Source organism: Lissotriton helveticus, chromosome 12 (assembly GCF_964261635.1).
Source record: "Lissotriton helveticus chromosome 12, aLisHel1.1, whole genome shotgun sequence".
NCBI classification, from domain to species: Eukaryota; Metazoa; Chordata; class Amphibia; order Caudata; family Salamandridae; genus Lissotriton; species Lissotriton helveticus.
Genome location: NC_136073.1, coordinates 591,813,188 through 591,829,551, shown reverse-complemented (window position 1 = coordinate 591,829,551; position 16,364 = coordinate 591,813,188). Strand labels below are relative to the sequence as shown.

Below are 16,364 nucleotides of genomic sequence, written 5' to 3'. Positions count from 1 at the left end.
TAAAACTATGCAGTGCACAAAAGATAATGTGTGGAAAGGGTATTACCAAGTGTTTTGATTTGTTTAGATCGTATTCAAATATTTGTTTCCAGCACACTCGAGAATTACAAAAAAAAATACTTGGTTTGTGCTGTCCTAAATCTAATATATTCTGAAATATTTGCACAGTTCATTTACAGACATTTCAATTTTCTTGTGTGCTAGAAAATAGCCTTTAGTAAGTAAGTAAAATTAATTTGTTGAGCGTACAGTTCCCAAAGTTGTCACTGCGCTAGCAAACCCACATTCTGCAAAAGAAGCAGGGGAACCAAATGAAAAAGATAAGAAAACCCTACACAGAACCAAAGAGGAAAAAAGACACTTTTATGTAACGCACGTAATCCTGAGTCCTTATGTATTGAAACTGGTTCTTATGTAAAGCGCTCTGACACCTTCGGGTAAAGTTCGCGCTCTATAAAATCGCATTAAATAAAATGTAAAGGTCTGCTTACAGAAAGTGTGCACTGTGGAAGAATAAAGTAACAAGCATTTACAATGCAATGGTCTCGGCATTATTAAAGGTAGAGCTATTGGCATTGCTCATGACATTTTTTTCTTTTTTTTAAACTTAAATAAATGGTATTGTAATTTACAATGGCAATAGGTGAGCATTAGAGAGTAGTAGAGAGTATTCGCGGACACAGAGCCACACAGACAGAGCCGCGCACACACACACACACAGATAGAGCCGCGCACACACACACAGACAGAGCCACGCACACAGACAGAGCCACGCACACACACACACACACACACACACACACACACACACACACACACACACACACACACACACACACACACACACACACACACACAGACAGAGCCATGCACACACACAGACAGAGCCACGCACACACACAGACAGCTGTGGCGCTTGAGGAAGTGAAGAGCTGATTGGCCGGCCTTTCTTTTCTTAGCCTCTTTGATCTTGGTCCATTGAAACACAATATGTAAATTGAATCTGCGCGTGATCAGATTGGGAGCAGTGAGTGGGAGCCAGGCCATGCTTATCCCCCAGCCCGTTTGTAAACAGATAAGGAGCCGCACAATGGAGGCCTCTTGCGCGGGAAACGTCTACACAGTCTGCACGTGAACCGGGGACTCAGTGCCTGGCGTGGTTCCTCAGCAGTTGTGGCCAGGTGGGTGGGCCTATGACCCACTACTCTTGCACTACTTCTGGTGCACTACTTCTGTGAGAACAAATATTGTTGATCTGTGGTGTCAGTGCCCCAAAGTTATTGTATGATAGGAATTCTGGGCTTCACAAAACACCTAAATAAATAAGTGTAGGACTGGGAAGAGAGCTTCGCGTGGGGAAAGAGAGATCTATCTGTCTGTCTGTCTGCGTTGTCTGTCTATATCAGGGCTCAGGGTCCATGACTTCAAAGAGGGGAGACGGGAGCTTGGAAATGCTCGCTGGAGTCATGTGGACGGCTTGTGAGTACAACGCTTGGCAGGGCTTCAGCACCCCTCCCCCCGGGGTCAATCGGCTGGTTTTGGCTGCATGTACAAAGGCTTCTCTGTGGTGTGGAGCAACGAGGGCAGCAGATTATTGCAACAAAAGGATCATAAAAATGCCATGCCCTGCACGGAGACGGCTATGGCGACTCTGAGCAGAAACTGGAGTACAGACACCGAGATTTATTTTAAAAAAACAGCGACTCATGCTCTGTCCCGCTGTATAAGGCTGCACAAATATGCATTTTTTTTAGCGAGCTTTGGCGTATGGAAACCTATGAAAATTTGCATTTTGCCACGATTTTTTCGCCTGGGGCAGACACCTGCATGAAAATTGTCGTTTCTTTTGCATATAATACACGTCGCGAAAGATAGTGTTTTTATCTCCCACAATGCATTGTGTGAAAATGCTCTGCAAAATGTAAACTTGTGGAGTAATAATTCAACGTACTTTTTCCGGTGTGGATCTATGACACGGATAAGCAAGTAGCCTGCAGGACCTAAACAGATAATGTAGTTACACTATCATCTTTTCTAATCTTCTTCCTTACAACTCATTTCACACATAGTGTGTTTAGTCTAGTTACTGCTAAAGGTTCATGAGCTAACGGATTTAGCAACTGTGCAGCTTTTCTTATAGTAATGTGCACTAATATTCAAATACCAATACATTAAGAAATGCTGCCTTTAACACAAGACATCTTAACATCAGTATCCGGTATATACAACAGTTAATAACCAGTTTATGAGCTAAGATAAGAGACACTAATCTCTCTGTAACTACACGACAAAGATCGCCCAGAAAGCAACTTCTGAATTGGTGTTCAAGCCTTCGTACATTGTATCTGTACAGTCAACACCTTGATCCGCAGCCAGCCACCCAGACTTCACGCAGACTGCCTCTTAAAGGCATTCTACACACCATAGCACACCTTATTAAAGGATTGGAGAAATGGACATCACACCCACACTGAAGGTACTCAACTAGCTCCACTTGCCAGTCTGCACCATTTTTAAAACCATCTGCATCCTTTACATAGCCATTACGATCTGCTCCCTTGTCTATCTGATTGACAAGCTCGCCGGTTCTGGTGGCTCTCCACACATCCAGCGCCTGAGCATCATCAGACTTGAGACAAATAAAAGTACATGGCAACAGGCCTTCTTTATGTATGAACCCAGGATCTACAAACACATCCTTATAACCATCAGGACTCTCCCAACCAGGTCACAAATTTATGAAAAAGCTGAAAAGACACTTTTTTTAAAGAACACTACATCATGAAGCAGTAACAACTTCCTTTTCTTCTCAGAAGCCAGCTACTCCTCTCCCCACACAATGTCTTTGCCCCTTTATAGTTCTCTGCAGCCTTTTGACGAAGTGTGTGCTATATAAATACATGTACATAGATTCATATAAAGACCACTTCAAACAGAAATGTTTGAAATTTAATTTCAACAGCTGCAAGAAATGCATATTGTGCAACATTTGCACACAAGATAATGCCATCCACCCAGTCCTTTCTACTTTGCCTACCCTCACTTACTCTTATCAAAAGCCTCGCAGTAGCTTAAAAACAGATATCCTAGTTTTATCACAATTGTGCATCCCAACACAGGAAGTACACAAGCAAGCCCACAACACTGTATGGATGACAAGGCAATCATTGGCAAAGCCAATAGATCTTGCCTTTGAATGGCGTTTGCAGTTCTTTTGGCTTTTGCCAATTCTGAATAGCACTGGTAAAAAGAAGAAAAAAAGCACTCGTAAATTCAATACAGCTGACCTTTCTCAAGCATCAGCAAAAAGACACTGTGTGATGATGCATGCGCATGCATGTACATATCGTGATGCCATGGCAGCCCCAACATTCATACACCATGAAGTGGAGAAGGACATGGGGTAACTTAAAAAAAATAAAAAGGATGTGTGAAAGCACATGTAGGAAAAATAGCAGCCAGGTAGCAATTTGTAGCAGCCAAGCACAACAAAGAGTGCTGGCGTTATGGTATAAAGTGGACTGAGGGCGAGAGCAATAAACACATGCACACTAATGGAGTGGTGTAAACAAAATAAATAAAGTAGCTTCCTGAAAGTAAACAGTGGAAGGATACAAGGCATCCAATCAAAAGGACGGTAAAGAAATTCTCCAGGGGAATAGCAACACAAGAAGGACAAGAAATAAACATGAATATAAAGCATACAAATTAAACTGACAAATAAGTTAACCAATGATAAGCAATGGCCTTATTGAAAGCCCGCTGTAAGTATTGCTGTAGAAAATAGGGTTCAACAACGAACAGCTAACAACGTTCTACTGCATGTAGGCAAGACCTAAAATGGCTGCCTTAAGATGGCATTTCTCTACAGAAATAGAATACCGTTGCAAAATAATTTTACAAATGATCTGCCAGTCGGCGTTTAAATGACCAAAATTGAACCATGAACACTGTTCATTTCTACAAATGCTGTTTGTATTAATTTATTATACAAAAAAAAAATACATATTCAATATGAACCCGCTGGTATCATTTTTAGAAATCAACTACTAACAAAAGCCCAGATGACTTTTGCCAGAAAGCCTACGAGGGTTTGGTTTGTTGACATGCTATATAGCTAGGCTTCCTGCTCAACCACACAATTCAGCGACTGGTACACCTTATCTGTGTACAACCAACAAGACATTACTGTGCCAACTGGGAACAGGAAGTCAGTGACAGTGCAAAACTGAAGGTCCGCACCATTCAGACCAGCTGCATTAATATGCAAATGCATATTCGACTTAGCTTAAGCATTTCGACCTTACTAACTAAAGTCACACATTTAAGAAACAAAAAGATGAAGACATCACTTAGTAGTCACCGTTAAATGTCATCATTAAAAGACTTCCATTTACTCAAAATGAAATGCATCAAATATGTGGCACCTTTAGGCATTCGAAAATGTTTGTTCTGGATCTAACGAGAAATGATTTCACTTGTGTACACTGATAAATTATGAGAGGCATCACAAAATGATTCTGTGCCAACAATCGGTGTAAATTACACGCGGTAATGTGCTTAAATCATGGACTTCATTTACAAAGTGATGTGTCTCTGACTTGGCTCACATCACACAAAGAAAACATTTGGAAATAAAATCTCCATTGTTGCCAATATCTGCTGAGGAGTGGCCCGAGACAGGAAGAACAGGTTTCAAGGTCAGGTGTTAGGGTGCCTGTGCTTGATGGCATAGTATATTACTCTCCTTTAAAGGGCAAGAACAACATTCATAGGGAACAAGCATTTACAATGCAACGGTCTCGCCTTTGAAAAAGTTAGAGCTATTGGCATTGTAAATGTTATGTTATGTTATGTTATGAAGGTGGTTTACATAGTGCACGGCTACTCGGGCAGAGTGTCCCGGCGCTGTACAGATCTGTAGAGGGAGTCAGAACACACCAGAACACACTAAAGGCCAAAAAGCCAGGTCTTAAGGCTTTTCCTGAATAACAGGAGATTGTCTGTTCTTCTCAATAAAAGGGGGAGTTTGTTCCAAAGATGCGGAGCACGAGCCCTGTAAGAGCGACCTCCAATACGTGCATGCTTTACAGCTGGGACGACAGCCAGGGCTTGTGTGGCCGAGCGTAGAGATTTAGAAGGATGATAGAACTGAACATGCTTCCTAAGGTAGACTGCACCAGTACCATGCAAGGATTTGAAAGTCATGGTCAGGGTCTTAAAGATGATACGCTTCCTCACCGGGAGCCAGTGGAGTGATTCAAGGGGGGTCGAGGTATGGGACCTGCGGCTCAGGCCAAAAATGGTCCTCAACATTTTTATTTATGTGTTGGTTTTGAAAACAGATAAATAAATGCCATTGTCATTTACAATTCCAATAGCTTAATCTCTCGCAAATGCCACACACAAACACACAAACCCACACAGAATCCAACACACATACATACCTACAGAGCCACACACAGAGCCACACACACACACACATACACAGTCACATACACACACACAGCCACAGAAACACTATCTATCCTACTACCGCCACCTCTCAACACACATGCATTCGAAACATGCACGTGTTCATGTGCTTACTCGTACTTGCAATATTTTTTATATTTTATATAGCTATATGAGTTTGTGCAGGTAGTAGCTTGATATCACATACATATATCAGATATATAATGTGCACTTTCATGAAATATCGCAGATACTTTTGTAAAGACATGCTGCATGTTATACCTAGAGTAACCCACAGCTGCCTATATTTGTGTGTGAGTTTGTGTTTAGTAACCACTCTTAGTGTGACTTTTTACAAACGTGACTAAAGGTATATACACAAATAATGAAATTTAAATATGGGAATAATGTTGCAGCATTATATACAAGGCGTAGTAGCCATGTGTGTGACAGTGTATAGTGGGACATACATATTTACGTACTCCAGATTACACGTAAGGCATGCAGCTTTAAACATGCAATGTTATAAAAGTGTTAAAGTTCGTGTAATGAAGGGAAAGTGGTGTTTTCAGCTCCGACTCTGTAATACACTTTTCAAACATTGGTTTTTGTGATTCACAAACACACGCTCACTCACAGACTCGTACACAAACACACCGGCAATACTTTCACACCGAAACAGGCACTCAATTGTCCACACACAATCCAAGAAACAACGTTGTCATTGCACCGGGTGGAGCCTGGCCCATTTACATTCTGCTCGGTGGCTGCACCCGTTGTCACTTCCATCGGCAGAGTTCATGAGAGCAGGCGTGTAGCAGGCAGCGCGGCCCTGACCTCAGCACATCTACGTACCGGAGCGACATGAAGCAATCACCGAGGTAGCAGCTGGGCCAGGGAGGACATTGCAGCCATCAATCTCCTGCCTGCTCTCCTTCCGAGTCAATGATGTGGAGGGCCAGGCTCCCGATCGAACTCGCGACCCGCCTGCCCGAGCTCCATGAAAAAATGGCGGCCGCAAACATCCTAAAGAAAAAAAAAGTAAACACCCACAATGGGCCCACCTCTTCATGACGGCAAAAAAGGGGGGGAGCTAGGACAAAATCACCGGAACGCCCACGAATCTGCTCCAACATTTACTGGCACATCTCTCTTCCAATGGCTAGCCACCATTTATGGAGCTAGCCAATGGAAGACAGAGGCGGGTTAAAGCCCCGTACTGAAGAACAAAAGATTTCGCCTGGCGACACTGCTGCGCAGTGGACGCCAGGCGAAACCTAAAAAGGAGGAAAATGTAGGTTAAACTCAGCGTTGTTACTCCCAATACGACACCATGTGCGTATATCATTTATAAGCAATAAACCATGGTGGTACATTTCCTTCAACATTGTGAGCGAACGAAAAATACAGAATACAACGTTTTGTTAGTGGTTACCACTCAGGCAATCATTAACAAAGTGCCAGATCCAGGCTAAAGTGCAAGCCGTCATTATAAACACTATATTCCACACAGAGGCAGAGCAGGGGCAGGGTTTTGATATCCACGGCAGCGTGTTTGTTTGCACGGCCAGCAAATCGCAGTCTGAATCATAAACCGTGACTATATGGCACACTGGAAGCTGCTGAGAGCGAACAACATGGATGCCGAATGAAAGGCACCCATTTGTTTTGGTTTCCTGTTCGAATAATCTGCCTCTTGTTGTACACAGGACAAAGCACGGAGGAGAGGCAGAAACACGCGGGGAGGGGTGAGGTTGTGAGAAGTGGAAGAGAAATAGAGAGGAGGGGAAGAGAAATAGAGGGGAGGGGAAGAGAAATAGAGGGGAGGGGAAGAGAAATAGAGGGGTGGGGAAGCGAAAGAAGGGAGGAGAGGGCAAAGGTTGAGGATGCAATTTCCTGTTGAATCCCCGCAACGGACGATCCGCCGCAATAGCATTATACTTATCTGAGACAATTTCCCAGCATTTGTCGGGGCTCTCCTCCTCACCCGGGAGCCCCGACGCGGAACCTGCTCCTTCTCCTCACCGCCGCAGGCGGGGCTCTACCGTAACACGGGAGCCCCGCGGAGCTCACCCCTCTGCCTCACTCCTCTGCATCGGAGCGCAGGGTAGGCTCCCGTCCGCTTCCGGTTTCTCTGCCCACTACTTCCGGGTCGTCGCAGGCAGCGCGGCGGCCCGGAGGGAGAAAAGTGGATTCCGGCAGCAATGTATTTCTACAATAAACTACATTATAACTATTCAACCTGCTTCTTCGTGAATCAACACTACAAATCCGGGGTAGGCACCCGGTAGATGAGGGAGGTTTCGGAATCGGGGGCGTGTTTTTTGCGTTCTGAGTGACGGATGACGTCACAGGGCGAAAGAACGCAAAAAACACGCCCCCGAATATGAAAAAGACGGGGCTTCAACCGAGTGACGCCCCTCTCCTCCAATGACTGGCCTCCGTTTAGGAAGCCAGCCAATCAATGGAGAAGAGGGGTGGGTTCAAGCCCCACTAACTAAAAAACATAAATTCTTCGGACTCCGCCCACTGCTGCGCAGTGCGACGGTCCTCGACCTAAAAAGGCTGTGCTCCACAGGATGGACTAGCTCAAGTTGGGCAGCCTAAAACAAATAAAGCCAGAATGCAAACAAATGTGAGTTACAAACCACAAAGCCAATGGGTCAGCAATAGGTCAGCATTCCTAATGTCCCCGAGATGTCTTTAGCAACCCAGACAATAGCTCTGTTTGGTAGGCTTCGACCTGAAAAGACGTTCAAAGTTTTCAACAATGGCACCATCAATACCAAATGATACATAATGTAGATATTCACTATCGATAACTGACATTTTCTACAACGGGGCTTTGTTTCACATTAGGGAAAATACCTAGAGGTAACTGTACCCGAGGAGGGCGTAATAAACGGCACTGAGAAGCAAAACCAGGCTACAAAAGCAAGCTGGAAACGTAGAGAAGTAATCATAGAAGAAGGACTGAGCACCTCCCAAAATTGTGTGGAAATGATTGGTGTTGTAGTGGCTAGCTGTGAGTGGGTTATTTAGCGGCGTGGCCTCTTTTGACTTCCTGTAAAGATTGGTTGAGGAGTCGCTTGCCAGTTGCTCATTGGCTGCGAGGCCCGGAAGTGCACGTGCCCTTACGCCAGCATTTAGCTGCTGCCCTCCCCAGTCTTAGCCGGTGTCCTGGTTATGAAATCAGCTTAAACATTTCTGCTCCTGTCTTGCTGACCTGGAGGTTGGGGCTGAGGCAGCCGGGAGACGCCATCTGAGGCTGGATCGGTGCCGATGAGTAGCACCCATTGCAAACTCAATCTGGATGGTTTGCGTTTTGAAGCAGCTCTTTTGTGCGCTCAGGAGCGGAGAGCTGCTCGGGCTGTACACACGTCATGATGAGGACGTCACCTCCTGGGCCACCTTCCGTCCCTCTGTGCTGTTCCCCAAGTAATGCGGTGCCCTGCCTGGGCCTGGAAGTATCACTGCTGACCCCAAAGTAGGGCCAGCGCGGCCGGCCGGAGTCCCCGAGGATTGCGGTGGGTCTGACTCGAACCCCTTAACTGTCGAAAGGGACTTTCCAATACTCTACTGGGAGTGGGATACTTTAAAGTATCGCCGATTTCCGGTATCAAGAGCAACCCTGCTCCTCTGTGGGATAAGACTAGTCTGCCCGTCTGTGGGGCTGCACGTGGCCACCAACCCGCAGGATCTTAGAGTACTGGTCTGCGGCCCTGCATGGTCTACTTTCCTTTGGGGGTGGGGGGCAGCACACGCCGATCTGGGAGTACTTGGTTTGGCCTATTCGTACTCCGGTGTGTAGGATAGTGCCAGTGCTGAATTTTCACTGTTTGTGGTTGTTGGGTTTGCGCGAGTTATTGCTCTATCTGTTTATCCATGGGGGGAGGGGTAGTTATTGTGCTTTTCACAGCCCTGATTTGTCTGAAATATAGTTCATGGCACATTAAGGTCCGTATGTACGGAGTGTATTGTGTCAACTTAAAGTTTAGGTCAAGATTTACTAAAATTGTGTGTGGGAAACATGAAACTGGAAGAAAAGATAGACTATGCAGAGTCCAACATTCATCAAGTGATGGATGAGATGCTATAATTCATCGATTCCACTGGCAATCGCTCGGGGCCGCATCACCGTTTTTTCGCTTCGTGTGACTGATACGACCTATTAGGTCGAAACTGGTCCTGGGTTCCTTGTATTCCTGTTCTGGGAGGACCCTGTCTGGCAGTTCGGGCAAGACTGTGCACACTTGAGCAGGCTCAAGACTGAAATGCATATGGCTGGGTCCAAACACTGGTTGCATGGTGGGTGAAAAATGGATTGAGATACGTCCCTGAGTGATTGCCAGTGGCTGAGATTAATTTTTGCATGGAAAGTTGCGAGTGCAGCACTAAAATGACATTCGTTGCCTAGAGCCTGACAAATTCTAGAAAGAGGGCAGGAAAATCCGAGGGATCCATGTAAATGTTACATGTTTACAGATACATAGTCACACACACACAGCAGGGCAGTTTCTGTGGTGTGGTGTGCTAAGCTTAATCGTTTTCTACTAATTGCGTATTTTTTTAGGTTCTTATCCCCATAGTTGGAACGAAAACGTTAATCTAGGTAGTCTCTTAGTTTGGCAGTTATGCCCCACAACATCTGTGTGCTTCTCAATCACCGTTGCCTCTTTGCATGAAGCACTGAAGAGTGTTGTGTTAAAAAAGTAAATAGTTGTTTAAAATGTGCTCGTCCTTGTGCTAGCAATCTCTGATTAGGCGCGTTGATTCTCATACTGATACTGCCAGGTTGGGCATGGTCATCGTATAACATAATGGGGAGCACTATGTGTCAACCTTCTCATCAGCCAGTGGTGCTCTCTCCACTTGAATGTATATTGCTTATAGAGTTCACTGCCACCCAGAATGGATTTCTAGCCCTAGACGAAGACTATTATAGGCCGTTGCAGCACTTTAAAGTAACATCAGTATAACATATGTTAGGTCTCATTATATAAAATTTATGTTTTGAGTGCTTTTTTGAAAGGAGTTTTTCAATATTTATCCTCTGGACCTTGTTGCACAGCTTGGTAACAGGAGAGGGGAAAACTGCCTCTCATTTGAAATCTCCTTATTTTAGGTACTTGGTATTCTCCATACATAATGTATACATTTGTCGGGAAGGGGGGCATTTAAGAGATCTCACCAGGCGCGTCGTGTGCAAGGCCTTATAGACTATCCTATTTTTAATGTACAGACCCTGAAGTTTTTTTAAGGTACTCTATAATGTACACTCTAGGTAATTGCAAAACCAGCTGGAATGCTGCTTCCATAACAAGGTGAAGGTGATGTGTCAGTTTGAGTAAACCCAAATAAACTGTAGTGGTTATCTCCTCTTAAGAGGTTTTGTCGAATGACAGCTTTATTTTGGCTGTCTCTGATATTCTTGTAGTTCTGCTGTCATTTAGGCTTATGGGAAGTTGGAGGGCCATTTGCATTGGACCAATCCATGAATTGCCGAAAGAGATAATCCTCTTCATAGCTATCCCCGTGCACTTTTATCAGTCACCTAAAACTGCATTAGAGGTGCATCATTTGTACGTGTGTTTTTAACAAGTGATATTCCAGTAGGTGTACAAAGCTGCAAAACAGAAAACCCTACAGTGGCTGCCTTATCTCTAGCATATCGAAACACGCTGCATGGAAATGTGGATGATCTTGAAAGAAACGCCCTTGATCTTGACAATTGAACCTCCTAGCATTTGTGGTTTTAAGCAGCAATACTACGTTTTTGCGTCTCAGCCGGACTACGCTACCTAACCTCTATCCGTGCTTCAGTTCGATTGTGATGGGAAACTTTGAACTTTCCACAAAATCTGTTTTTCCGTTAGTTTCCTTTGATCTTTCTCAAACTGTCATCGAATTGTGCCTTTGCTGTGATCTTTGGGTAATTAGATGCTCCTTCTTCATTGGATCAAAACGGATCAGTGTCTTGAGTGATGGGGCATTGTATTAGTTATAAATGAAGTTAGTGTATGCAGTCTCGTTAAAAGTTTTGGCTGTTTCAGTCACAACATGCAATGTTTTGTAGAGGGTTTTTGGCTAATGGGATAGATCTTATATTTGTGTATCCAACTATTCAAAACCATTACTTATACCATTTTGAACAGAAGAGTAAGAATGTTCAAAAGTACGGTAACCAATTAATATATGTTATGTTCTACCTAGGCTGCCTAAGACGAATCCCATGTCAAAAACCTGCTTGGTGTGCAACAGCTCTGCAAGCAAAGAAACAAAATTTCTTCTGAAGGTAAAGTTTGTTGCGGCTTGTTTTCACAAGTTTTCAGGTATATTGCCATTCATTATGCTGTTTCTTGCTGTGGAATTATTGCCCTACCCTTTTGTCAAGAAAGCAGCTCAGTAAACTTTTGCTGCATGCCTCCATATGACAGTTTTGATCCTCATGAAGGAGGCTTAGTGTGCCACAATCTTCCTTTTGTAAACGGCAAGTGAGTATGAACGGACTGCCAAGAAAAGACAATTATTGCTCTTCTTAAGGTTCTATTTGTTGATTGGTCTTATGTAAAATAGCCAATTTTGGTGAATACGTCACTTTTGTTCAATCAACTTGAACCACGCCTGGAAATTGAATAATGTATTCCAGCATTCTTAATATCCTGATCTACAGACACAATTGGATTTGCGAAAATGGAGTGTTACATCATCCACATGTAGCAAAATACGTATATGTCGGCTTGTGTAGCAAATGGCGTGTTGCGAAATATGTTGCCTTAAGGTTGCTGCTATGGCTCCATGACCAGCCTGAACAGAAGGAGGTAGAGTGGCCAGCTCTGTCTAGTGCCTCATGTCAAACAAAAGGGATTGGATAGCACTCCATTAAGGCATAATTTAGTCTTTTGCTGGGTAAATAGTAGACTGATTCAGACTAGAATCTAATTTAGGAAGCCCATCCGAAGGAGTATCATAAAGCTATAGTCCCACTGGAGGGATTTGGGCGCCTTAGTGACATCTAGAAACACAGCAACTGCTTCAAGGCTCAGATCTTAAGTCCTACGAATAGAGTACGAATAGAGTACCCAAATTGTGGGCTGTGGCCAACTCTGGTATAAAACCAGACTGTTCCAGTTGGGCGAGATGGGGCATGAGGAGCATTGGCGATTTGCAAGCACCGTAGCTAGCATCTTGCAATTCCAATTCAACAGGAAAGTGGTCAGTAGGAATCACGCTGACAAGGGCCTTCTCTTGCTTTAGAAGGGTATTGATTACTGCTTCATGTGTGGATTGCGGTAGTGACCCCCAGTTGGCAGGCCTCCACCTACACTACAAGTAGGGGGGGCAGAAGTGAGGCACAACGCTTGTAAAACTCTGCAGGAAGGCCATCTGCGCCAGGCCCTTTACACTTTTGGAAGTACGCTTATAACTTCTTGAAATTCAGATGTCGTGATAGGGTTATCTAGAAATGCTCTTTGTGCATCTCTCAGCTATCCGAGTGTAATGTCATAAATGTAAGTTAGAATATTGTGTGCATGATCGTGCTGTCTAGATATGAGTTTTTATGAACCTACCTTTCTCCTGGTGATGGCATGGCACCACTGGTAGTCTGTGAGAGCGCTTTGGAGCAGAAAGGCAATTGCTTCTTAATTGGAATAGCTACTCCACTTCCATAAGACGATTATCAGTATAAAAAGGTATATGCGGCCATTCTCTGGGTGCCCCTGCATGGCTTGCCTGTGACTTAGTGGGTTTCTTGTAACAGGGCTATGTGGACCCTATGCCGGTCTAGATTGAGAGGGCATGGAGTACCTTAAAGGGTCATTGAGACCTCTGGCGTGCCAAGTCATACTGACCAGAGGTGCATCTCACTCCTATCTTATGAGTTTGTTTGTTTGGCTAGGGTCCCCTCCCAAACAGAGTGCAGTGACATGCTGGTACAATTTACTACACAGTGCTGCCTTGCATCGTTAACTTGGTTCACCTTTAGCGAGATAATCATATTAGAACAGTAACCTCACTCCCACACTCGTAGCCCAAACTCACCATAACATTAAACCCACCCACAAAAAAGCATTGGCATAGCCAATAGGTCTCGCTTTTTGGGACCTTATAAGTATTTAATTATGCAGCACAATATCCTTGGTACATCAACTGTTGCATGGCTAAACACTTATAAGGTACTAAAGGCGAGACCTATTGGCTATGCCAATGCTTGTTTTTCCTGGCGGCCAACCAAAGCCCAAGGAGGGGGAAACTAGACAGATGTAAGTATCAAACCGAACTTACAATGGAACCTTTCTAGTACTGGCCCAACCTCAAAAGGAGAGAAGGGGGAGGGGTGAAGAATCTACAGAAGATAGATTATACACCATAAAAAGAGTTATTGGACACCGGGTGATACTTCTTCCCCAGACACCTAATCTTAAAAAACTGTCTCAAAGCAGTACCCAACAGGCGGCACTAAAAAGTGCCAATCAGACAAGAAAATCATGCAAAACTTGCCAGGCAAATGAGTTTCTGCTCCTCTCCTGAGAAGCCAGACAGTTGTCTTTGGCAAACCCATGCCCCGTAGTTCCCGAGTCAGCCGTGACATGTTTAGCTGTTCGAATCGTTGTCTTTTTACCGAGCGAGCAGAACATCAAGACCGGTCAAGGGGCATTGCAGGGAGAGCTTTGAGACTGTATGTGGCAAGTTTGTAAGGAATAAGGGTCGGTGTCCCGGGTGATTAGCTCCATTTGGTGACAAGTTGTCTACATGATTTACAGCAGGCTGCCAGAAACTGATGAGAAAAGCATATGGAATCTGTATTGCACCCACACGGCTCTTAAGCTAAGTGGAGCTAAAAATTACACACATCGATTAAAAAGCGTGTGTTGAAAATACATGCTTTGATCAGAAACATTAACATTTAATTTCCATTAGGAGAAAAGACTTTTCAATATTACAAATTATAATGTTTTCTAGAGATATAGATTTAAATAAAACTTTTTATTGCCCTTAAAGGAAAAGATATTTCGAATCTGACTTTCTGGATGTAAATGTTAACGATATTCTTAACACCTTAAATGAAGATATCATATTTTTCTTGCGTCGTTCAAACAGTACTTGATAGGGAAGAAAAGGCAAGAGTTGCGGGGGTGGGCGAAGGAAACAGATAAACGGAGAAAGACAAGTGTGTGTGCTTTAGACACAATGCCACAGAGAGCAGAAAAGAGACACAGGGAGAGGATACAGAGATGGAGAGAGGGAGTGCGAGATAAAGAAAGGATGAGAACATGAGAAAGAGGAGAGGACTAGAGTGAGGGAGAGAGGCAGTGAAGGAAGGGGAGAGAGGAAAATGAGAGAGACGGAATGCGCGCAAGAGAGCGTAATCCCAGGGTGTTGAAGAGTTAAACTTCCGGAGTTTACAATTCCTCACCACACAGAGTAGATATACATCTCCTTGCTGCACTGTTTCAAGTCCATGATTGTACCCAGTGGTCGAAGTGGGGAAAAAAAGTAGGGCAACTGTGGCCGGAGACTCCGAGGGCGGGGATAACCCAAGGATTGGATCAGTGGGTGGAGTCAGAGGTGTGGTCAGAATGTGCCAAACATCCCAATTTTTAGTATTTGTTTGGCATTTCACCGACCAGTTACAGCTTATTGTTATTTAATTCAACCAATGGATACACTTGATTATTTAAGGTTTTATAGGAGTTATTGGCATTTGTATACATTCACAAAGTGGAATATATTTCCAATCCCACAATGTCCCAAATACGCTTAAAAATGGAATTACAAGCCATTTGTCCCCAGGCCATGCAGTTTCTCTCATTAGCACTTCTCCTCCCTTCTACCACAAGAGCAGTTCAAACATGAATGGCAAAATATCCTAGTTTGCAAATGTTTTCTATATAATTATGGCTCTGCCATATTTGTAACATAATACATCATCCACTGCATAATCTTGCAGTTTTAACTAATCATTTTTGTAGCTCAAACCGGTAAAAAGTTACTAAAAAACTTGACTTTAGTGCAAAGTGGACGGCACTTTGCAAAGGTTGACTGATCACCTTTCTCACTGCTGCATTTGTATGTTATACTGATACTAATGAGGCAGATTCTTTGCAGAGACTTAACATGTGTAAAATTGTCTAAATAATAATGTATATAAGAAGATATATTGCATTACGCTGCAGTCTTTTTTTTTTTTTGTTGCATAATTTAGTCAACACTGCAGCATCATTTTGTCCCCCATTGCTGCATAATTCCAGTGGCTTCAGAGCAGGTAGCACATGTTAAAAGTGCTTGGGTATGAAGCCGAGAGTGTGAAGTTTGCAAACTTAGTTTAGTGTGTGTGCAAATCCTGCATTGCCGATCCTTGATGAGTTGCAGCTACTACTGCTGAAACAAGGCCAATGGAGGTACCAATGGGTGTGGCAGACTGCCCTCGATGGCAGGGCAGGCTTTATTGCTGATGGCGCCCTGTGCAACAATGTTTGTTGGTGCCCCCAAAGATCACCTACGCTTCGGACACTACACAGAGACAATCATTTATACGTGTGTAAATCACTACAGGAAATGTTACATAAGACAAAGGACTACAAGGTGTAGAAGCCACATGACAACCATACTAGTAGGCCGTATAGTTTAATAGCTCACTGTTCTATGTTACGATTTTAACTTATAAACTGCAAGGATTTTAACTTATAAACTGCACGTAACAAAAGGATCTCTCTGACACAAGCAGTAACCTACTAACCTAGTTAACATCATGTGCACTTTGTGATCTGCATGGTACATGTTCTTTGCAGCAGCCACATTAACCCATTAACCCCAGGAGTCAACCCTTCCATTAGACAAAACTCCGATCTCTCTCTAGAAAGAACATTAATCACCAAAGTTATCGTGACATTTTTATTGTTGCTGGA

The 16,364-nt window shown here is 43.7% G+C and overlaps 2 protein-coding genes across 5 annotated transcripts in view; one reads left to right on the top strand and one right to left on the bottom strand.

Annotated features, from left to right (window-relative positions):
• The window catches only part of METTL25B (methyltransferase like 25B), a 471,174-nt gene extending 462,340 nt beyond the window's left edge, over window positions 1-8,834 (bottom strand). The window contains exon 1 of one of the 4 annotated variants that reach the window (XM_078669825.1): window positions 8,681-8,834. The gene's annotated coding sequence lies outside the window, so the exon portion shown is untranslated. Of the gene's footprint in view, window positions 1-8,322; window positions 8,510-8,680 lie in introns of those variants that run through there. The other 3 variants (XM_078669822.1, XM_078669824.1, XM_078669826.1) reach the window with 3 other exon arrangements.
• Window positions 8,824-16,364, top strand: part of ISG20L2 (interferon stimulated exonuclease gene 20 like 2) — a 59,990-nt gene continuing 52,449 nt past the window's right edge. The window contains exons 1-2 of the mRNA XM_078669827.1: window positions 8,824-8,981; window positions 11,668-11,749. The gene's annotated coding sequence lies outside the window, so the exon portion shown is untranslated. The remainder of the gene's footprint in view (window positions 8,982-11,667; window positions 11,750-16,364) is intronic.